The 24177-nt window shown below is 37.6% G+C and overlaps 1 protein-coding gene across 3 annotated transcripts in view; it reads right to left on the bottom strand.

The window, feature by feature from the left end:
* edil3a (EGF-like repeats and discoidin I-like domains 3a) overlaps positions 1 to 24177 on the bottom strand; it is a 190128-nt gene that overhangs the window by 132796 nt on the left and 33155 nt on the right. The window lies entirely within an intron of this gene.

Raw genomic sequence — 24177 nt, 5'->3', positions numbered from 1 at the left:
GAGAAAGAGAGAGATTTATATTCCACAATTCATTCCTTATTTTTTTTCTAATAATTCATCCTCTCAAGTTCATTGGCTTATCAAACTGGCTAATAATCAAATACAATTCCTTTGCTTCCCGCCAGAAAGCATAATTATAGTAATCACAGCCGATGCTGTCCTCATCCAGGCAATACCAAGGACAGAAACAAAACAAAATCACAATTAAAAGTTACAGCGCATTAATCATCACACCGTAACTATCCCATTATAACAGTCTGTGTACTCCTCTAAATTCCCAGAGATCTCGCTTGCCAGGAGTTAATGCATTGCCAAAACACCACTGCCCTTCCCATGTGCACCCAGTGTTTACGCCATACCCATATATTATTCTGGGGCCATGTTTAGATCAGCTGCATGAGCACAAGCTGCTTAATCATCTCATTGGGAACAGAATATCAGAATGAACCCCAACATGTCCAGTATCATTATGGTCGCCTTCTATTATACCAAGCACATGGCACAGCACTGGGGCAGTAGAATTGAATGACTCCTGCTCCCGATATGCTTCTTGCTCATTTTTGTCTTTATCATCCATCTCAAGCCATTATGGGGTCGATGTTGAAGGTCAAGTAATGATCACTCACTGTGCTGTTGGTTGAGGTGTGATGTTGATACAATCTCTAACTGTATAAAAACATTCATTAGAGATGTTAAGCAAAATACAGCTATTAACCTGCAATAATTACATAGCACTTTATTTTTCAGTAAATAGCCAGTATTTAACATGTAATTGCTGGTACATATTTGCATGTTAGTTTTTAAAGTCTATAATTAAGCCTAATAATGTAAAAACTACCAGATTTCTGCCATAGCATTTGCTGCAATAACTGACAATGCAATAATTACATTTAAGTGATTAAAAGATGTTTTTCCTATAACATCACATCCCAATGTGTTTTATTCCTCTTATACTACAGCCAATGATGACATTTTTATTAATTAAAGAATGATATGGCTTTTTATCTGTTCATAGCAACATTTAATATCTGCAGGACAAAGTTAGCTCCAGTTACCACTTAGACCATGACAGCTATAATGACTTATATATAAACATTGCCTCAGCAGCCTCTCTTTTTTCTCTCTTTTGATGTTAATAAGACAATAAAACAGTGTTATGTTACTGAGAAAAATGGAAAGTGCAAAATGCTATGTCCTGAAGTCTTTTGTGGAACAGTTTACCTGTCTGCTTATAGAAAGCTTCATCATATGAACCATGTATTACCATATATTATGTACCATATAGTATTTTTATTACTACATCTTTGCAACAGTGGTTATAACAGTGTTATCAACTATGGCACATCACTGAGTTTATGATGCAAGTATATATTTCATAACTAAATGTTTCAGTGATAATCCATTTCCATTTTCTGTACCGCTTATCCTACACAGGGTTGCAGGGAGCCTGGAGACTATCCCAGGGAATTCGGGCACAAGGCGGGAGACACACTGGACTGGGTGCCATCGCAGGGCACAATCGCACATATACTCACTCGCCCACCCATTCACACACTATGCACAATTTGGAAAATGCCAATCAGCCTACAACGCATATCTTTAGGCTGGGGGAGAGACCGGAGTACCCGGAGGAAACCCCCGAAGCACGGGGAGAACATGCAAGCTCCACACACACTGGGCGGATGCAGGAAGCAAAACTAAAACCCTGGAGGTGTGAGGCAAATGTGCTAACCACTAAGCCACCATACCCCGTGAGTCATAATCCAAAGTAAAAAAGTTTTCCATAAAAAGAACTATAGTACAAAACTGCATACTATGGCCAGCAGTTATTAAAGAAAAGCAGTTCCCTATGGTCTGGTAGCGACAACATTCTCAACAATTTCATGGAGTTAGGAGTTTATGGATTAAACAGTGAGAGCGTGAGAACAAAGATGGCAGGAGGCTGTGAGGAGTTCACTGCTCTATGGTTTAACCTGCCAAATCCCTCTGTAATCACTACACAGATGCAGATGATTCACTCCAGTGTCTACTGCCAGACAACATTTACAGATCGTTTTCTTTCCGCCAAGACACATGACCCACACACCCACACACCCACACACTACCAGGTCCCTGTCTCACTGACAACATAGTTTCCCATGTTAATTAGTAAATGTGTCGATTTAAATGAAAGGTTACTGTTAAGGTTAGGAGTGGGTTTAGTGTGTGTACCTCTTCTTATGATTTTACTCATTTACAAATTTACCAAAATCCAACCACAGTGCTCTTGCTCATTGTAATTTGTTAACTAATTTGTTTGCACACTTAACCTATGGCAAGAGCACATACAATACAATAGTATACTGTATGAAACAACATTAGCACAACAGTGACCGAAATACACTCTGAGGTCTTGTCCACATATATATGGATCCCCCGCCCCCCCCCTACATTTTTCCCTCCTGTCCACAAAGAAACAGTGTTTGGGATCATTCAGAACAAAGCTTTATTTTAAATAAAGCTTTTCCAATGTGTAGAAAGTAAAAAAAATCAGTTTTTTTTTTTTTTACTCTAAAACTATACTACATGTTTTTGAAACTGCTGAATCGTTAGGGTCAACTGGCACATGCAGTTTTGAAGAAAGGGCTCCTTTTATCATGGCTGCTGATCAAGTTGTTACTTTGGGGTCTGAAAATTCTTATCACCAACTATGTTTGCAATTTAATTTCGCTTTGTTTTATTTTTACACCCTCGTGCGGAGGTTCCAGAATATGATATGCACTCTACTGCTCCTGAATCCACCACTCTATTGCTATAAAACACACTGCGAATGAAATACACTTTGTATTCAAGTATAATCTTAAGCACAAGGACAGAGAAAGTAAGGGAGATGAGGGTTATTCTGGGGGCTTTGACATGAGTCAGGCTCATTTGAGTGGTTTTTAATCTTTTTGTGCTTTCAAGTGGAAGAATTTTTTTTTTTTTTAATGCTGTCCATGTGGACTGGGATCTTTGTGAAAATGTTTTAGAAAAGGATATTCTCAAAATAATCTGTATATTTGTGGACTGGGCTTGGCCTGCACATGGCAAACTATATATCAAGCTCTGTTTTTTTTTTTTTTTATTCTGTTGCTCTTTTCTTTTTTAACATCCTATGTTTCATGTTATCTCTCCCCTCGGAGCACTGCTATGTGAAGAAGAAAAAAACAGCCCTTTTCTTCAGACCAGCTCGACACAAGTCTTTTCTCTGTTGATGCTGGTTTCCTGAGGTTTGTGTTTCCAGCAATCTGAGATTTCCAGCTTAACATTAAGGAATTTTACATAGAGATGTCTGCTTTACTTCTCAGTGGAGCTATAAGACTAATGTTGGTAGCAAGTAATGGAAGTCTGTGCCACAAAAAAACCCTAAAACAAAGCCTTGAAGTTTTAGTGCAAAATTGCAGAAACAAACATCAGACAGCAAACATGTCTTAGCTGATCGATCATGTTTGGGGTAAAGAAAAAATCTTGTAAATTTCATTTCTCGCCAATTTTTTCTCTTCATAATGATCTGATATTCTAGATGCGATGTGTTAGAAGCAGGAAAAAACTGAAACATCCGAGGACGTATTTGAGAATATCTGATCTAGTGCATTTATATACATTGGTAAGGCTGAAGAAACATTTTCACAACTCACTGGATCCCAATAATTCTAAGTGTATTTTTGCATCTCTACACTTAACAGCATCTAAGCAATTCATTTAAATTTGTGGAAAATGTCTGGTTTTGCCTCCAATGTAACAAAGAACAAAGAATTTTGACACTTCACTCATATAAATGGATGAAGTGTATTCAGTTTAATACCATGTCCAATCCACATGCTGTGCCAGCGCTGTGCCAATGTCACGCGCCGTCATCAGCATGGTGCTAAACATTTCTGCCACACAGCAGATGTTAGATGCTCTCCCACATCTGGGTGACAGATTAGCACAAGCTTTCTCTCAAGAAGCCTGCACGCTAGCTAAAGCAGCTCATGACACAACAAGGTCTACAATTATGGATTGCCTGGATATCTGATGTAACAGGTAAATTAAAATTAAGGGTAATGCATATCCATAGCTCACTTTTAAGAAACAATTAGGATTGAGGCATAAGAATGATCTCAGGCATAAGAATGATGTGAGGCAAGCTACTACACACTCATAGAAAGATACAAAGTCATGTGTGATCATGGGTTCTCCTTCAAATAACAACAAAACTTCTGTTGTGTTATTTTGTGCAATTTGAACATCTAATATTTAAATATAAATATTTCTAGATCAAACACTCTTAGAAGAAAAAAATGAAACTGTACCTATAAGAGTGCAACTGTAACTTTGCACCTTTTGTTCCCTTCAACTGGAAACCTGGATATTGTCATTTAAGGTGCTTAAATGGAGTATAATTAGGTTTTAGAGTAAAGCTTTAAAGGTACACTACACACACTTTTCTATGAAAATATACATAAAAAGATACAAAAGGAAAGGTACTGTTTAAAACGCATTTCTCCGAGAGTGATTAGCAAGTGAACTGAAATCATTCATGAAGTGAGTCAAAATGGCATCAAGGGATCATGTATGAACACAAGCATGGTATGGATGCCCCTGTGTACACTTTTCTTTCTTTATTTAAATCAATGATAGAAGACATAGTAGATTCAGAGAAGTGTACATTTGCCAGAAGTGAATTCATCTTTATAAATTATTTCAACTTGTATAATGCTAGGATTTGCTAGCACATGTGGGAACAATTTGAATTTGCACATTAAGACAGCAGGCTTGCTGACAAGAGCAGATGCTAATTGAGCTATTCTTCCTTTAAAGTCAGTTTAAATCCCCAGTCAGAAGTCGCTGCAGCTGGTAGTACTAAACTATGTTTAGATTCTGCACCAGCAAGAGATTTCTGAACACCAATTGATAATAATAAATTCTACAAGATTTACATTAATTTCTATAAAATTTTACAAAAAAATAACTTGATGGTTACTACAATATTCTACAAAATGTATGTAATTACTAAACAATTCTAAAAAAAAAAAATTTTTTAAATCTACATATTCTACAAAATGCACATCATGTTTACTACAAAATTCTGAAGAATTATGTGTTTATAATGTTTATACATTTTAAATAATAAGAATTTCATAATTTTCAGTTCTGACACTGAAAATCGGAAGTAGCTAATGCTGAAACCTGGATTTTTGTTTTAACAAAATCTATAATTCATAATTTTTTGTAGTGAGAGTGCAAACACTGGTTCTGAGACCAACGATTACCTCAAAACCATTTTAGCTAACTAGCTAGCTAACTGTAATTTAAGGCACAACAATTTGTCAGCTGAGGCAGCTAGCTAACTCAGTAGAATAATATTTACTGTCAACACATTGAGTCAAAGAAGCTAGCCAGTTAATTTGGCTAAATGATTTGAAAGCTCACTTCTGGAGGAAACGGCATATTAAGCATAATTTAGCTGTACCTTAACGGCATAATTTTGCTGTACCTGACTAATAAGTAGGGGTGTACTGTAACTATAACATTGTCATGATTTCAATTCTCTGACTTCACAATTCAATTCTCTGAATATTTTGAACAAAATTTAAATGAAGTAAACTTATTACTTTTTTTGTAAACAAAATGTGTAAAACAAAAGGTGTATGTGTAAACAACAGTGTATGACCCGGAGAAATGATGAGCCCTGTAGCAGAAATAGAGCTCCAACGTTGGCTAAAACACCCGATCTCTGCAGCTTTTGGTGTTGTTTGAAAGCTAATGAAGTGCTCTTTTTAACTGTCATAATATAGTTGTGTAACTGTATAACATGCAATGCGTGTTGGTTGTTGCAGTTCAGAGCTATCAGTCTTCACAAGTGCAAATCTCGCAGGCTCTCCATTAAAGAACTCGATCACATGACCACATGACCACTCTATATATATTAACTCCATTCGTTGTGCAGATTGGTGCCTCTGGTGTTCAAACAGTGCAACTGCATTACAAGCAGTATTAAAACAATGCTGATTTCCACAATGTGAATCGCACATTTCCACAAGGCACGTCACATTTTTGCATTGCGATGTCAAGATGTATCATTACATCCCTACTAATTGTTTCAATAACTAACTGACAAAACAGTTTGAAGGTTCAAGTAGAGTCTTGGCACTACTTAAAAGCTTAAGAGTGAAAGTAAATGTTTAACTTGGATGACATTCTTGCAGCTAAACATCCAAGGATGCATTACACTCAGGATGCTAGTAATTTACTGTTAACACTCTCAATGCTGCATGCCAGTGTTTAACAGTAAAATACTGTAAAGAAATGACACAGCACTGTGAAATTACAATTTCTTACAGTGTTCTTTACCATTATATCTATGATGGAACCTAATGATAGAATATGAAATCATGAAAGTACCAAATGTCTCTTTTCTTTCTTTTATTCAGATTAAAGGTGTGAGCTTAAATAGCAGCCAGAAATTCTCCCTTTTCACTAAAACAAAACTGCAGTACTTTTCAAGTGTTCTGAATAATAATTTATTTTCTAAGCACAGCTTCCTTTGCCTTATGCAACTAATGGGCAAACTCTGTCGAACTCATAAAAAAACAGGCACCCACATACTTGTCCATATCTAAATGATTTCATATTCAGAGTATTCTGAGGAGAAATATCGCAATACATTGTGACAGAGCAGAGTTGGGTTACTTCTGCAAAACCCACACCGAGAAAATCAGATATGTGTATTAGATATTTATATCTCCATATCATATTAATATTTAGCATGAGCCTTATATAAAATGTTCATTGTTTTCTCCACAATCTTTCTCTCGTTATATGTTGTTAATCTCCCCAAATGTTGTGGAGATCATTTTTGAGTTCTTGCATAAATCCATATACATTTAATTACACCTTGTTTACACATTGTTGCATAATTAAGACAAATATGTGTGTAATTTACATGAAGAGGCTAAAACCAGCACTTAATTTGTGCCAGATCGGGCCAAAACAGGATTGGGTATTTCTCAGATTTGGAGCGTCTTCATTACAGATAATACTTATGTAAATCCAGCAACTTTGAGATTTTATTAAAAATAAAATGAGGTTGGGGGTTCAATTTGGGGTTGGGGGTTCAATTCCTGCCTCCACCCTGTGTGCGCAGGGCTTGCATGTTCTCTCCGTGCTTTCCTCCGGATTCCTCCCCCATTCTAAAGACATGTGTTGTAGGCTGATTAGCATTTCCAAATTGTCCATGGTGTGTGAATGTGTGACTGATTGAGCCCTGTGATGTGTTGGCATCCCATCCAGGGTGTCCACCACCTTGGCACAAACTGACACAGATGAGACGAGCAAGAAATACATTTCATGACTGCACTCTGGAGTTATTTGTATAATTATACCAGTTAAGAAAGTCTTTTTTTCATTGAAATAGGTATTTGTCATGTTCTGTTGTTTGCTATGTTGGTTATGTTGTTTTGTTATGTTGGTTAAATATAGATTAGTTTTTAAAGCCCCAAAATGTTGTGGTTGAGAGCGTAACATGCCAGAAACGTGTGCTTTACACCACCAGCGCTTAATTTTTTAAGCTATTTTACTAAGGGCTTATAGTATGACTGGCTAAATGCATATTTCTGTTTCAAAAAGGGTAGAATCACAAATAACTATATATAATTAAGTAGAAAACAACCAATAGTTGAACAAGCACACTGCATGTGTATTCAACTAAGGTCAAGATAGTGCTATTAGTTTAATGTGTGACACAGTGGGTAGTATTCCTGCCTCACTGCTCCTGCAACCACAAATGGCAATTTTGTCAGATTTCATTTCCAAAACTGTATTTAAAAATATCATGCTGTCCTTTCTTCTGTCCTTAGGATCTCATCTGATTCAATTATAGGAGCCTGGTCTTACATTGTCAAGATGTCTAGTGAGTAGATTTGATTTCACATAAAACATGAATCTGATCACTTGCACAGCCTACAGTATGTGAATATGTTTACTAAGAAATGCCAATGCTAGCAGATCGCCTATAACTGATGGTGCTATTGGAATATATTTTCCATTTTCCAAAATATGCGAAACTAGCTCACATTATGCTTTTGTGCATATCAGATCATGACACTGTTCACACATGTCGTCTGATTAAAGTTTCTTCCCAGCTAAAGTTGTTTATGCCCCTGGCTTTTGCTTTTCTGCAATATATATATATATATATATATATATATATATATATATATATATATATATATATATATATACATGGCACAGAAGAATTCTTCGCTTTCACTGTTAAAATTTCCTTCCGCTTCTAACTTTTCATTTTACAGGCAGATAAATCAATATTGTAAATGTCAGATGTTCATGAAATGTTCCACATCAAGATCCAAACACAACACCTACATCTTTATCTCTATTCAAATAATGTCAGGAATAATAATAATAATAAAAAAGAAATTATTTATTTATTTGTTTGTTTGTTTACAGAAAATGACATGGTAAATATGTAGGACTGCACAAGGGCAGTGGATGTTATACATATGAGGCGCACTCGTGCCACAGATGTAGCTGTAGACATGTACTGTACGCTGTAATGAAGCAGAGATGTCATAGCACAGCTGTAACATATTGCCTTGCTTAGCAACACATTTCTTTGCTAACTATATAGGCCTAGATAAGGGCTGGTGAGGAAAATGCAAGAGCGATGATGACTTATCACTATTGAGTGAGCTCTCATTCGTATTGATAGTCTAGCAGACAGATGATAAAGTTAAGCCCTGGGACACATTGGTTTAATCTGAGTGACAACCTACAGGAAGTAATAACCCAAAATAAGGCTGAGAGCTGATACCACCACAAAGGTGTCTGAAGTAGATAGGGGAGCACAACGTACATGGGGAGAATATGCAGAGGATTATGGGAACATGGATAAGTCATTGAAATGCCCAACTAGCCAGTACTATGACCATGTATGCTCTGAATGATGCATGGTACCATAAACCACAACTTTAAATAGTCATTGACTAACTAATTAACAAAAATTAACATATAGAATTATTTTAAGTCAGAGCACAAGTAATAATGACTACTAACTTGTTAAGCAAATGCATGTATTACTAATTCAAACAATAGATGCATCAATGAAATTGATGAAGACCAATATAAATGATGTGTGCTAAAGGCTCACATATGAGCAAACAGCCATAACACACACTAGAACACAGAAAACACTTTTGTTTTAAGTGATGTCAGCCACCACTGTCATCTTCTGTCTTGGTTTTTGGCTTGTGGTATGATGTTGAAAATGAAAATGGGACCCAATTGAACAAATTATTCAGTCAGTGAATTAATGTAAAAAAAAAAGACTTTATATATAGGATTAATTAAAGGAAGTGCCCAGTACTTATTTTGATTCCTGAGTGGACACACTAAACACAGTACAGTGCAAACAGAACGGAGCAAAGGGTAATCCAGAATTAACATAAAACAGACATTAGTATATACATACAGTACGTACGTACGTACACACACATACAGGCTTCATTCATCCCTATACAATTTTACACTTTCACAATGCCCTGTGATGTTTGTGCCAATTATATAATTTTCTATAATGTTTCATAGGAGCTTCACAATTTAACACCAGAGTACACTAGTATGAGTTATCTGGTCACACTAGACTTTGAGCATGCAAACTTTCTTTGGCAACTGCTGCAAATATGGGCAACAGCTGGAAATGGCATCATGCGCCAAGGCGTTGTTGTTTTTTTTAATCCACAATTACAAAATAATTTTACAAATATTTGTTTCAATGTTAAAATATACCATCTGCTCCTTATGCAGCGACACCATAATCCAGGCAGCTTCTCTTCTGAAGTTGATTTTATTAATTGATATATTCTTTTAAAGCTGTACTGTAGGGCGCACGGTGGGTTAGTGGTTAGTACATTCGCCTCACACCTCCAGGGTCGGGGGTTCATTTCCCACCGTGGCCCTGTGTGTGCTGAGTTTGCATGTTCTCCCCGTGCTGTGGGGGTTTCCTCCCCCAGTCCAAAGACATGCATGGTAGGCTGATTGGCATGTCTAAAGTGTCCATAGTGTATGAATGGGTGTGTGAGTGTGTATGTGATTGTGCCCTGCAATGGACTGGCACCCTGTCCAGGGTGTACCCCGCCTTGTGCCCGATGCTTCCTGGGATAGGCTCCAGGTTTCCCCGTGACCCTGAAAAGGATAAAGCGGTATAGAAGATGGATAGATGGAAGCTGTATTGTATAAAATGGGATGGTGCGACAACAGTATAATCTGTGCTTCCTCCATCTTGGATTTTCTGAAAAGGTCAAATGTTGATAATCTGTTGGTCTCACATCTTCGATACAATAAGAACACACAGGTCAGTGTTCATCAAACTTGCAGTTTGGAACAGAACAAAATGCAAAACGTCTTCCCATATTCTCCGTAAACCTGAAATTGTGTAAATGCTTGTTTCCCTGTCTTCTTTGGCTATTGTTCCTTAAATCATTTATCGTGATTTTTTTAATGGTATATCACAAGTAGGGAAAAATCAATACCACTTAAGCTTATTACACACACACACACACACACACACACACACACACACACACACACACTCATACATATATACTGAATCCAATATAATTAAAAAATAAAGGTATGTGATAAGAAAGACTGAAACAAGAAAAATATCTGGTATTATTCAGGGTCAGTGAGCTGGACACTGAATAGGATTTTGAAATACAGTTAATCCCATTTGACTGAACCTCAACCTAAATGGAACATTTTAACAAATTGAAAAGAACCTAAATATATAACTCCACTTAATGAAAATTAACTGTAGTAAACACTATCAAAAATGTCAGAGTCTAATTAAACTGAATGAGCTGACTTTGACATAATTATGTGAAGAAAAGTGTGGATAGAACTAACCTGTATTTAAAATGAAATGGTTAAACAAGTGACCATTAACCATAGACTCGAAGTAATCAAAGGGGGACAGGAAATTACACTGGCCCTGTGAATCAGCAGTATCATTCTAAAGCTATAATGAATGAGGCTGCCCTGCATTCATCCACCTACCAGATGGAGACCTCGCCTGAATACTAATCATGGACATGTGCCTCACACTTACTTCCTGTTTGCTACCCTATATAAACATGCCACTTCCATTTCACCATTGAGAAGTATTGTTAGTTTATCTGCATTACCAAGCAGTTTTCTATTGCCTGCTGTCTATGTTTCAAGTTATTACCATTGCCTGTTTTGTGTTATGACCATTGCCTGTTTTGTGGATTTATAGATTCTTTGGATTACCCATTGTTTTGTTTGGCTGGTTGGACTGTCTTTTGGTTTACCAACTTTATCTGCCTGCACCTTGACTACTTCTCTGACTGCAGATTTGGATTGTTTGTGTGGGTGTGTGTGTTTCAATAAACTTCCTGCATATGGATACTAACACCATCTCCATGGCCAGTTTATCACAGAATACTTCACCTAGCACAGATCCAGTTGAAGTTTCCCATCTCCAGGAGGCATATTTGCACACCAATGCAACATGTTAAACTGTTTTCAAGACCAGTTGCATGACCTACGAGCTGTTAACGAACATTTGACCCACTGTAGTCGCTCACTGCTGGCTCATCCCGCTAAACCAGTAAGCTTTGCACTTTCTGACAAGTTCAATGGTTCTGCTGAGAAATGCCAGGGTTTTTATATCAGTGTACGATTTATTTCTCCAGTCAACCCGAATCATTTAGTCAAGAAGCCAAAACATGTGTTTTCATGTTGTCACTGCTTACTGGAAAAGCGCTCAACTGGGCCTCCGCTGTCTGGGATAAAGATCCCAACCTCCAAATGTCGTTCAATTACTTCGCTCAACATATCCGTGAAGAATGTAAATATTCAGCGGGGGGGTCAAGATGTTTCCATCCAGCTGCTACATTTATGCAAGGGTCATTGATCAGCGGTGGATGATGCAATCCAGTTCAGGATGTTAGCAGCTCAAAGCGGGTGGAATGATATGGCACTAAAGACTGTTTTCCATGAGAGCCTGAACCACTAAACTCACCTGCAAGAGAGAAAAATCCAATCTCTCAGAATTCATTACCATAGCAATCAAGGCAGACAATCCGCTCTGTAATGTCATTAACTCTCCCAAACATGCTATCATCTTGGGGCATCCATGGGTGCCTACTCACAATCCATCAATTTCCTGGAACCAAGGTGAGCCCACTCTATGGTCAGGCTTCTGTCAGGAACATTGTCTTCATGTCACTGTGAACTGATATTTAACCACCAGCGTAGAAAGCCCCAATATCCAAGCTGAAACCAAGATCACTGCTGATTATGATGAGTACCCCAAAGACCATGGTCCCATCTCTCCATAGATTTCATCACAGACCTGCCAAACTCCAGAATATCCAGCTGTGAGAACATGGGTATTAAAGCAAATGTTATAATACTGTATATTTCAGGTGTAACAGCTGTTCTTTTTGGCTATGCTCTGTAGAGAGAGTTTTACATGATTACACAATAATGATCTAAAATGTAATACAATTGTGGAATGGAAAAAAGAAACAGGATATGATGTAAAAATCCCAGTCCTGACCTTCACACTTTACCATAAAAAAAGCCAAAAAAACAAAAACATGATAAAGTCTCAATATTCTCCTCACACCGGCTTTACAGCACTTTTACAGCATTATAATTAGTGATTAATTCTTCTTTTAGTCAGGTATTTTTATGTGACAAGAAAATTGGTCAGTGCATATTGCGAGCCTTTGAGGACAGGCAGAGCTCAGACAGTACCAAATCTTCTTCTTCAGCTCGAGACAAGGTCAGAAGCAATCTGGCTAATGGATCTAATCTACTTTTAGCACAGTGGCAGACCGACGGCCCTGTCACGTCACACACAACAGCAGCTCCTGGAAGTGACAAATCTAGTTTGACTTTGCATGGTGTTAAAAGAAAAGGGCAGCGAGTTGTCTTTGTTTTTCTCACTGTTCTCTTTTTTTGAATCTATAAAAAACCTTCTAGATGAGAAGTCTGAATTTAACTTGCTTCATAAACCACACTTTATCTTTTCCAATTAAACATAATAAAAGAGCAATCATGGATTCTCATTGGAAGTGTTTATCATCTTTTGTGCACTATATGGCCAAAAGTATTTGAACACCTGACCATTACACCCATATGTGGGTCTTTCCCAAACTGTTGCCACAAAGATGGAAGCACAGATTTTTTTAGAATGTCTTAGCATGCTATAATTTTAAAATTTCACTGGAACTAAGAGGTCCAAATATGTTCCCGCATGACAATGCCCCTGTGCACAACGCGAGCTCCATGAAGACATGGTTTGCCAAGTTGACTTGGAAGAACTCTAGTAGCCTACACAGAGCCCTGAACACCTCTGGGATGAAATAAACTTGACTTCACTAAGACTTCTCGGACTGAATGAGCACAAATCCCCACAGCCACACTCCAAACTCTAGTGTAAAACCTTTCCCAGAAGAGTGGAGGCTGTTAGAGCAGCAAAAGGGAAGAAAAACCTCTGCAATGGGATGTTTAACAAGCGCATATGACTGTGATGGTTAGGTGTCCACGTACACATACCATATAATGTGTGTGTGCGTGTCAAAGTTGTATAAAACTAAAAAAAATAATATCTGTACATGTTCACTCTAGCTGAGATACTGACTAGAACCTAAGCCCTTGAATGTTTTCATGTGGGAAAAAGTCAGAGCAATGTAAAATGCATCTGTTGCATAATATGAAATACTGCCAAAGCCAGCAAGAAGAATTCACACCTGAGTCAATATAGTCGTTATTCTGGTTACTATATTCACTGAATTGTTAATTCTAATAACTTAATACAGCTAATGCAGTGTACTTATGCATTCAGGAAATTAAATAATGCATCTTTTGTAACAGTCATTTGTGGCTCAAACACTATACATTCTCTCTCTCTCTCTCTCTCTCTCTCTCTCTCACACCCACACACACACAAACACACACACACACACACACACACACACACACACACATATATATATATATATATATATATATATAGGCATGTCGACTGGCATTACATGTCGACTGACAAGTAGACGTGAGGCATGCTTTATATATATATATATATATATATATATATATATATATATATATATATATATATATATATATACATATACATATATATATATATATATATATATATATATATATATATATAAAGCATGCCTCACGTCTACTTGTCAGTCGACATGTAATGCCAGTCGACATGCCTATATATATATATATATATATATATATATATATATATATACATACACATATATACATATATAAATAGCTGCAGTATAAGATTAATAAAACACTTTGGGATTGTAACAACTTTTGGGTTGTAACAGTAACTCTGCTTCAAGTTGGGCTACATCACACCACCCCATCTTGGATTATTTTCCTACAACAGCGTGCCCTGGGATCTTCATTTTTGCTTGACATGGTGCCTTGTGACCTTGTACTATCAGTACAGCTTTCAGACAGTTTTGCGCTGCATTGTAAGGGTGGGCAATATGACAAAAATATTATTAAACATGTTGCATTCCATTCGTCTTGCGTTCTAAAAACAGTCACACACGAATGATGTGAGTTGGGACGAAGGGGGCGTCTCGTTATCCATGACATCGTTAAATCTCCGGCTCTTGGCCTCTCACTGAACAGAGCAGATGCAGAGAGAGGTGAGAGTGCAGCAGGAAAGCAAGACCTCGCGCTTGCAGGACAGTACTGGAGACAATCGGAAAGTTGCTAAGGTTTGTCCAAAAAAGTCGCTAGGCCCTTTTTTTCTCTCTCAAAAAAGGGGCTAAACTGGCAACACTGGTCTGCACTGGCAGCTAGATAAAAGGCAGTATAAGCTCCGCCTCTCCCCAGCAAAAAAAAAAAAATACAGAGGGAGAGAGAGCACAGTTTTTCATATATGCACATTCTATGTGAAAAGCAATAAAATACACCGAGTACCCAAATGATGCCCCGTCTGTTTTTTTCTTGAAAAAATTTGCACCCCTCTTCTGAGCTCCCAGCTGGCTGAGAACCACTGTAGTAAGGTGACTGTCTTTTTGAAAACTGTGTAAGTTTTGTGCAAATCATTTTACACCATTTTACACTTTCCAAATGTGCTTGTTAGCTGATTCCACGCTAATGCTGCTGTAGTATCCAAACCCCGAGCTGTTCTCTTCTGGAAAGGGGGCGTGAGCAGCAGCTCATTTGCATTTAAAGAGACACACACGAAAACAGCATGTTTTTGCTTCCACCCAAAAAGGGGCATTTACAGCATGGTATAACAAATGATCCGTGGGGTATTTACACAGACACATTCTGGGACATGTGAAACCTATATTACATCTTGTAAAAACGGTCAAAATAGGTATTTAAATTAGAAAGGTTGCTCCTTGCTTTGTAGACAAAACACAAAAATGTTTAACTCCACTTTTATAATCTAAACTTAGATTCATAAATTACACATTTTTGGCCACTCAGTTTCTGTCCCTGTTATAAGACAGCATTTGTATAAGTATCTGTTTCTATGGACTATAGTTGCGTAGTTGCAAATGTGGGTACCATTAATGGCATGCTAATTAAGCTAATGAGTCACATAAAAACAAAGCCACAACGGGGCTATAAATGATGCTTAGAAAGATGTTTGGTGGAAGGAGGAAAGTGGAGTAATCAGTCCTTAACAGAAAATACACATCTTGAACACCATCATTGTGTTGAAATCTAATGGACAACATTTTGAGTGAAGGAGGTATGTGTGTTGGAGAAGAGGCTGGTTAAGTCTGACTCACTGAAATATGCAGCTGTATTTTATATAATGCTAATGAGTACCACTAATGACTGCTTCAAAAGTGAATCTAGAACCGTAATTTAGAGGAAGTGCCTAATTGGGCCACACGTGGCTCTTTTCTGTTACTCAAAATGAGAAAGCTGGTTTGGCACATAGCACATCGCCCCATAGCACACTGAGTCAGTACTGTCAGTAAAACACAGAACAGACCATAGACCCTGTAATACATTCTGAGTAAAGTCATCGGGGAACATCAATCTCTACCTATCTCACACAGTTGATGTACAGTACTATGCTATAGTCTTAGGCACAAGCAAAGAAATGCTGTAAAGCAAAGATACCTTCAAAAATAATGTAATTAAATGTTTCTACATTTTAAAAAATACTATAAAGAGCAGTAAATAGTAATAAATGAAATAAAGTCAATATTTGGTGTGATGACCCTTTCCTTAAAAAAAATAGTAGTCTTAGGTATAATCTGTGCAGCTTTCTAAGGAAATTAGCTGGTAAGTTTCAATCACTCTGCGGAACAAATACATTAGATGAATTATAATAACTACACGGAAAAAGAAAACCACAGTAAGCTCGTGGAGCTGCTGTCTATCCATCTTGATGGATGACCGCCATGAGCAGAACCCTGGAACATAAACAGGAGCACTCTGACCAATTAGAGGACAGTTTTGCTCACATGTGACTTGCATAAACACATTTTGGTACATTTGGAAATGCTGCCTTGTGAAAGTGAACCGAGCCAAGGAGAAAATGCAACATTGAAACAATCCCCATAACAAGTCCCCATCTCAGAACAAAGAACAGATCTACAGGTCTGAAAACGCCCACGGCGCACTTGCTTCTTATTTTTGCAGCAAAACCCAGCAGCCTTCATTATGTTTTTTTTTCTTCTGAAAAGTGGTCTCTTACATAATATACTGCTTACAGACACACAATTACTGACACACAAACATGTTTCTGTAACAATTTTGTGCTGGAAAACTAATGCTTGGAAATCTAAAATGTTTTTGTACTAACTCGATAATGTAGACGTCATAAAACAAAAATTTATAATAAAGATTGTACTAAAAAAAAAAAGACTTTTGCAAAGTACTGTACATTTTCGATCTGTAAAACGTAGAAATTCATTCATTTTTTCTTTTTTACTTTTATACTTTTTTTAAACGATTTTTAATAACTAAGCTCAGCCAAACTCAGTGATAGGATGATGTCCCAAAAACATCACATAAATGTAAAATACTAAAATACAACAGTAAAGAAGCCACACACAAACCCTATAAGCCTGAAGACATATTTGCTTCATAAGTCTCTGCTTTTACAGTGCAGCTCTGCTTCTGCCTTCAGAGTTCAGCTTTGGCCTCATTTTAGAGACAGGTCAGCAAATCCCGAGTGCAGGGTGAAGGCATCAACAAAACCACAAGCTCTACTGTTGACATGTGGGTTTCAAGGGCTTCTCTCACTCACAAAAACATGCTTTGAGAACTCGCTTCTCTCAGCTGGAACATATTACCTTGCTCAGAAGAAGTATGTCTGAAAGTTGTGTGTGACTATTACTATATTTTTGTTCTTTTTCTTCAAAGTAAAAGACTTTCCCAAAAATGCTGCACACACCACATATAATTATATCATTATATCTTTGTGCATCGCCACACAAAACCTGGGACCAGTGGAAATACATTCTTCATATTTTCTCAAATGAGTGTACAACATTAAATGTGACTATAAAAAAAAAGTATGACACGTTATTCAGTAATAAATAAATAAATAAATAAATAAATAAATAAATAAATAAAGTAATCCTTGGCAAACTTATGTGGTGAGAGACATATGAGTCATAAAACACTTCAGGACATGCTGTTATTGGAAAATAATCAACTTCAGGGTGGTAACATATAATACCACCCTGTTCTTGATTAATTTCCAAGAACAGCATGCCTTGTCATGTTTTATTCTTTTCTCTCTCCTTGTGGGTATAGATTTATTTTGGAATGGATCATTAGTGTAAAATACATCATATTTATGCAGATATGTACTATAGATGATATGTAGATGATAAGTGTTTTCATTCATGTTCATATAGATCTTAGATTTTTTTTTTAAATAAATATTGTCCTGTATTGAGTAAATAAATAAATATTGGCTTAAGTTTAGTCATTGAATATGAACCCTAAAAACTGAGGACTTATGAGCAGCTCATGATGTGTTTTACTGTAAGTACAACTGTAATATAGGGTTACAGAAATCCCACTCTAATCAACTTGGAAATTCTATCAGGATTTCAGTAAAGCTACTCAAAATAGCATCCTGACATGATACATGATGTATTTGTCATATTATCAATATTATCAGTGATTACAACAATGCACGCTCAATTTCACGGCACAAGGATAGGTCCGTAACAAAAACAAGAAATGAAAGTGAAAAAACAAACAACATTTTGCTGCTATATGGGGATGTGTGTGTAACTGAAGTTGATCATGCTCAAAAAGGTTGATGTGATGCAAGTGTGAAGAGAACACTCGCAAAGAAGATATTTAATGTGTTGCTCCTTGTATTACAGCTGAACACAAGCTAGCCTATGACATGAAAAGTTGTTCTGTGCTTTGGACCTGAAAGCAATGAATCATCCATTTAATAATTCTTCGTGTAAACCTAGATGAAAAGGCCGCCTTCTTTTTTTGTGCTTACGCTGGCCTTTAGACCCATTTGAAAGATACATTTCCTTTGCAATCAATATGTTTTCTACATCTAGCTCCAAGTGAAGTGGTAGAAACCTACAGTGCCTCCGGAAGGAGCTAAATCCTCTGTTCTATTCAATGAGATAAACAACCATAGCAAGCTGTAAGCTATTAACTGTTTTAAAGACAACGACTTTTATCATTGTTCCCTTTTATCATTGAAGCCAAATATCCAAATGAGATGTCATGTGGTGACTGTGTAATTTGGCCAATATGCTGGATATCTGTGCTGTATAAGTCCTGCATGTTTAGTTTATATCAGATTTTCTAATTTGCCTTGAACAGCCAAACTTACAAACAGCCACCTAGCTTAGCTTGTTGTAAGTAGTAGCTCTTTCGGTAAATTGAATAGAATTAGCTAGTTTGTGAAAGCATTAGTTCCTGCTAACCAACTGCTGAAAATATGTATATACAGTATGCATGTATATACTGTCTTTTTAGAAAGCATGATGTCCTGAAACAGTAATAATATGCAGTTCCTCCGTGTTGAGACTTCCAGCTACATGTTCTTGTTTTCTATTGGCATACACTTCCAAAATTGGCAGATAGACAGGGTTTAAAATTGCAACCTGATGAACTTGGATCTAAGCTGAGCTGGATGAAGTGAATGTGAAATTAAAAACAGCCTCTTCCAACTGAATGGGCTTTTATACCAGGCGGGTTTTATTTGCATCCAGTGTGACCACAGCTTAAGACTAATAATGTACCTCCATCCATGCAAATGAAATTAAAAGCCATAACCAATTCCTAAGCTTGTTAAAAACAACACCCTGTCTCTACAACTGAGTCCAGATGTTCTTCCCATATAACTTCGGACCACTATATCAAACTCCTCAAATCCTAACCCAATAAAAAGCATACTGATGATACTAGAGGCATGGCATTTAGCTACCTCCCAAAAACCCAATATGTTGATGTTTCTTTCAAGCTCATTACTGAGATTGATAAACCTGCTGCCTCAAATAGTTAACACTTTCCAACCAGCTGCAGGAGAGAAGGAATGCAACGACTGTCCATGACAGGTATCTTTAAAGGAGAAAAATTCATTTTAATAGTGATGTGTAAGCCTTAAATACACAGTGCTATGAGTCAAAAATACAAAAGGTTAAAACAGATCAAATCCTGGTGTATCAGCACTGTAGGTCAGAAAAGTAAATGCTGCTTTGGACTATGGCTCAGAGCACTGAGTTCTATAAACACCGATATATTAAAATAGGTAATTCACATTTAAGTGTATGTACTGAAAACACAGACAGAAGAAAGCACTTAAGATGTGTTTCAGACAAAAAAAAAAAATTATTACAAAACTTAAACTATACCTCACTCATAAATGTACAATATGGCCCAAAGATTGGAAACACGTGACCATCACAACCATATGTGGAACTTCCCTAAACTACTGCCACAAAGTTGGAAGTAAACAACTATATAGGATGTCTTTGTATGCTGTTGCATTACAATGTCCTTTCACTGGAACTAAGAGGCCAAAAACTGTTCCAGCATGGCAATGCCACTGTATACAAAGCGAGGTCCTTGAAGACATGGTTTGCTTATGTTGGAGTGGAAGAACTCAAGTGGCCTGCATACAGCCCTGAACTTAACCCCAGTGAACACCTTTGAGATGAACTGGAACACTGACTGCACCCCAGGCCTTCATGGCCAACATCAGTACCCAACCGCACTAATGCTCTTGTGGCTGAATGGGAAAATCCTCACAGCCATGCTCCAAAATCTAGTGGAAAGCCATAATGTAATTACAACAATGTTATGAATGTGTGACCTGTAGTTCCATAACAAAACTGTTTGGTAATGACACAGAACATACATATGATGTTAATTCTACAGTATGTCTCACTTTCTCATGTCAGTTGTATTCCATCATGTTTTTTAGCTACAGCTTGACCAACTTTGGCTGTCCCCATTGCCCATGTTTCATAGACACTGTTCTATGTGGGAGCTTTAGATTTCTTTCTAATATATATATATATACAGTGAGGGAAAAAAGTATTTGATCCCCTGCTGATTTTGTACGTTTGCCCACTGACAAAGAAATGATCAGTCTTTAATGGTAGTTGTATTTGAACAGTGAGAGACAGAATAACAACAAAAAAATCCAGAAAAACGCACGTCAAAAATGTTATAAATTGATTTGCATTTTAATTAGGGAAATAAGTATTTGACCCCTCTGCAAAACATGACTTAGTACTTGGTTTAAAAACCCTTGTTGGCAATCACAGAGGTCAGACGTTTCTTGTAGTTGGCCACCAGGTTTGCACACATCTCAGGAGGGATTTTGTCCCACTCCTCTTTGCAGATCTTCTCCAAATCATTAAGGTTTCGAGGCTGACGTTTGGCAACTCGAACCTTCAGCTCCCTCCACAGATTTTCTATGGGATTAAGGTCTGGAGACTGGCTAGGCCACTCCAGGACCTTAATGTGCTTCTTCTTGAGCCACTCCTTTGTTGCCTTGGCCATGTGTTTTGGGTCATTGTCATGCTGGAATATCCATCCACGACCCATTTTCAATGCCCTGGCTGAGGGAAGGAGGTTCTCACCCAAGATTTGACGGTACATGGCCCCGTCCATCGTCCCTTTGATGCGGTGAAGTTGTCCTGTCCCCTTAGCAGAAAAAAACCCCAAAGCATAATGTTTCCACCTCCATGTTTGACGGTGGGGATGGTGTTCCAGGGGTCATAGGCAGCATTCCTCCTCCTCCAAACACGGCGAGTTGAGTTGATGCCAAAGAGCTCCATTTTGGTCTCATCTGACCTCAACACTTTCACCCAGTTGTCCTCTGAATCATTCAGACGTTCATTGGCAACTTCAGACGGGCATGTATATGTGCTTTCTTGAGCAGCGGACCTTGCGCGAGCTGCAGGATTTCAGTCCTTCACGGCGTAGTGTGTTACCAGTTGTTTTCTTGGTGACTATGGTCCCAGCTGCCTTGAGATCATTGACAAGATCCTCCCGTGTAGTTCTGGGCTGATTCCTCACTGTTCTCATGATCAATGCAACTCCACGAGGTGAGATCTTGCATGGAGCCCCAGGCCGAGGGAGATTGACAGTTCTTTTGTGCTTCTTCCATTTGCGAATAATCGCACCAACTATTGTCCCCTTCTCACCAAGCTGCTTGGCAATGGTCTTGTAGCCCATTCCAGACTTGTGTAGGTCTACAATCTTGTCCCTGACATCCTTGGAGAGCTCTTTGGTCTTGGCCATGGTGGAGAGTTTGGAATCTGATTGATTGATTGCTTCTGTGGACAGGTGTCTTTTATACAGGTAACAAGCTGAGATTAGGAGCACTCCCTTTAACAGTGTGCTCCTAATCTCAGCTCGTTACCTGTATAAAAGATACCTGGGAGCCAGAAATCTTTCTGATTGAGAGGGGGTCAAATACTTTTTTCCCTCATTAAAATGCAAATTAATTTATAAAATTTTTGACATGCGTTTTTCTGGATTTTTTTGTTGTTATTCTGTCTCTCACTGTTCAAATACAACTACCATTAAAATTATAGACTGATCATTTCTTTGTCAGTGGGCAAACGTACAAAATCAGCAGGGGATCAAATACTTTTTTCCCTCACTGTATATATATATATATATATATATATATATATATATATATATATATATATATATATATATATATATATATAAGTTGCAGTAGTGAATACATAATGTGTGCAGTGTTGATCAGGCATTCACTATGTACAGTTCCTGAAGGCAGACGTGTCTTGTGTGAATTTGTGGTAGAGATGTGCATCAGGATTGGGAACATGTGGCACTCATGAGGCCCAACAAAAAAGATGTGGGAGCAGGCTTTTTTATTTTGGGTCAAAAAAATTTCAGGAGTGGGTGGAAATGGTACAACTTTCTCCAGTAATGAGCAGGAATGGCAAAATTTTCTGCAGGGGAAAGCAGGAATGGTAAACATTTCTCTGGAAGGGGGCAGGAATGGTAAAAGTTTCAGCTGGAGGGGTCTAGAATGGTCAGAATTCGTATGGGAATAAATTGGATTGGGGTTAAAACAGTCCTGTGCACAACTCTGATTCTGAGATACAAAGTCAGTGGCTTTTTGGGAAGTGCTTCATTCTTGCAATTAGAGGATTACTGGTTCAATCCTCAAGTGGCACTAAATTATTTTGTAGCAGTAGAATATAGCTTATAATGTCCTTTTACTTCATTTGAGCAAAATAAATTTTACAAAATATCATACCATTCTTAACTTTGGGTTAGTGGACTGATGACCTGACATTAATTGTTCTTCAGGTGACATATTACCTCCATATTACTAGCACAGTAAATCAAGACTAGATCATAAATGAGGCTGCGTAAAACACCTCTGCTTTCACAAGGGCAGTTGTGGGATTTATTTAAATGAGGTGAAATATTGTAAACTTAAAATATTATCCACACCTCTTCTCATTTGCAGAAGCACATCATTTTTTTTTTCCTGTACTGCTTCAGATCAGATGCTGATGTGTTTAACTATTCACATACATACATTCCCTTTAATCGATTCCCAGGCACGAACATGAACCTCAGCATTCCTTGTCAGATGCCTATTTCTGTAACTTTAGTGAAACAACTGAAACAGTTGCATGTGAGTTAAGTGTTAATTTCTCATGGAAACTACTAACATCTATGAATGCAACAAAATGAAAATCTGTAGCCAAGGCTGAAGACAAATACTTGGAAGCGATAGGCTGAAAAACACAGACTGTGTCCAGAATTTTGTCATTTATTTGCCATTTTGTTCCGTACCTTTTCATTAATAATCATGTGGCAGTGTGGTTGTGTCATGCACTGGCTGAGAATGGGAGGGTGAGTCACAGAGAATGAGCAGGAAATGATGTAGTGTTTACACCTGTGTGATATTAACCATGAACAAGTTCTACCCCATGTCTGTTGCAGGGAGTGGCTTTCTGAATTCTGTCACTGCCCTGAAACAGCAACAGGACAACAGTAATGTTGTGTATACATTATTTTGAGGTTTGTTTACAGTATTGTTTCCAGTTATTAATTGAAGTGCTGAAAAGCCCTGGAGTTAAAAGAAATTTAACAAGGGCAGCATCACTCTACAAAGCCTCCTGTGTCCTCATTTCCCCTTGCTGCATACCAGGGTGTTACAAATTGCTCTAAAAGTTTCAGACAAACTAGAAAGTAATTAAAATTTTTGAAGGTAAGGAAAATGCCTGTCTACTGAGCCATGAAAGCATTCATCTCAAGTATTAATAAGTGGCATGGCATCTTTTTCCTATCACTGTGTCTATTCTGACATGAAACCTGCATGACTGCACAAATTTGAAAGCAAGCAAACAGTTCTATAGATGATACACTCTGCATTGTTGTCTTGAATTGTTGCTTTAGTTGACCAGATACAAAAAAGATATTGTTAATGAGGTGAAATCTTTTTTTTGGAATATATGCTTGAACTTGCTCAGTAAGTGTCTCTGATGAAAGAAACATTGTGCTCCGTTGTACAGCAGTATATAACACAGCATCAAACAGAAACAGCTCGAATTTCACACTTAGATGCATTTTACTGTCCTGAATAAATTTTTACTACCCAGAATGCACTCACTG

Source organism: Ictalurus punctatus, chromosome 22, assembly GCF_001660625.3.
Source record: "Ictalurus punctatus breed USDA103 chromosome 22, Coco_2.0, whole genome shotgun sequence".
NCBI lineage: Eukaryota > Metazoa > Chordata > Actinopteri > Siluriformes > Ictaluridae > Ictalurus > Ictalurus punctatus.
This window is presented reverse-complemented; position numbering and strand designations above follow the sequence as displayed.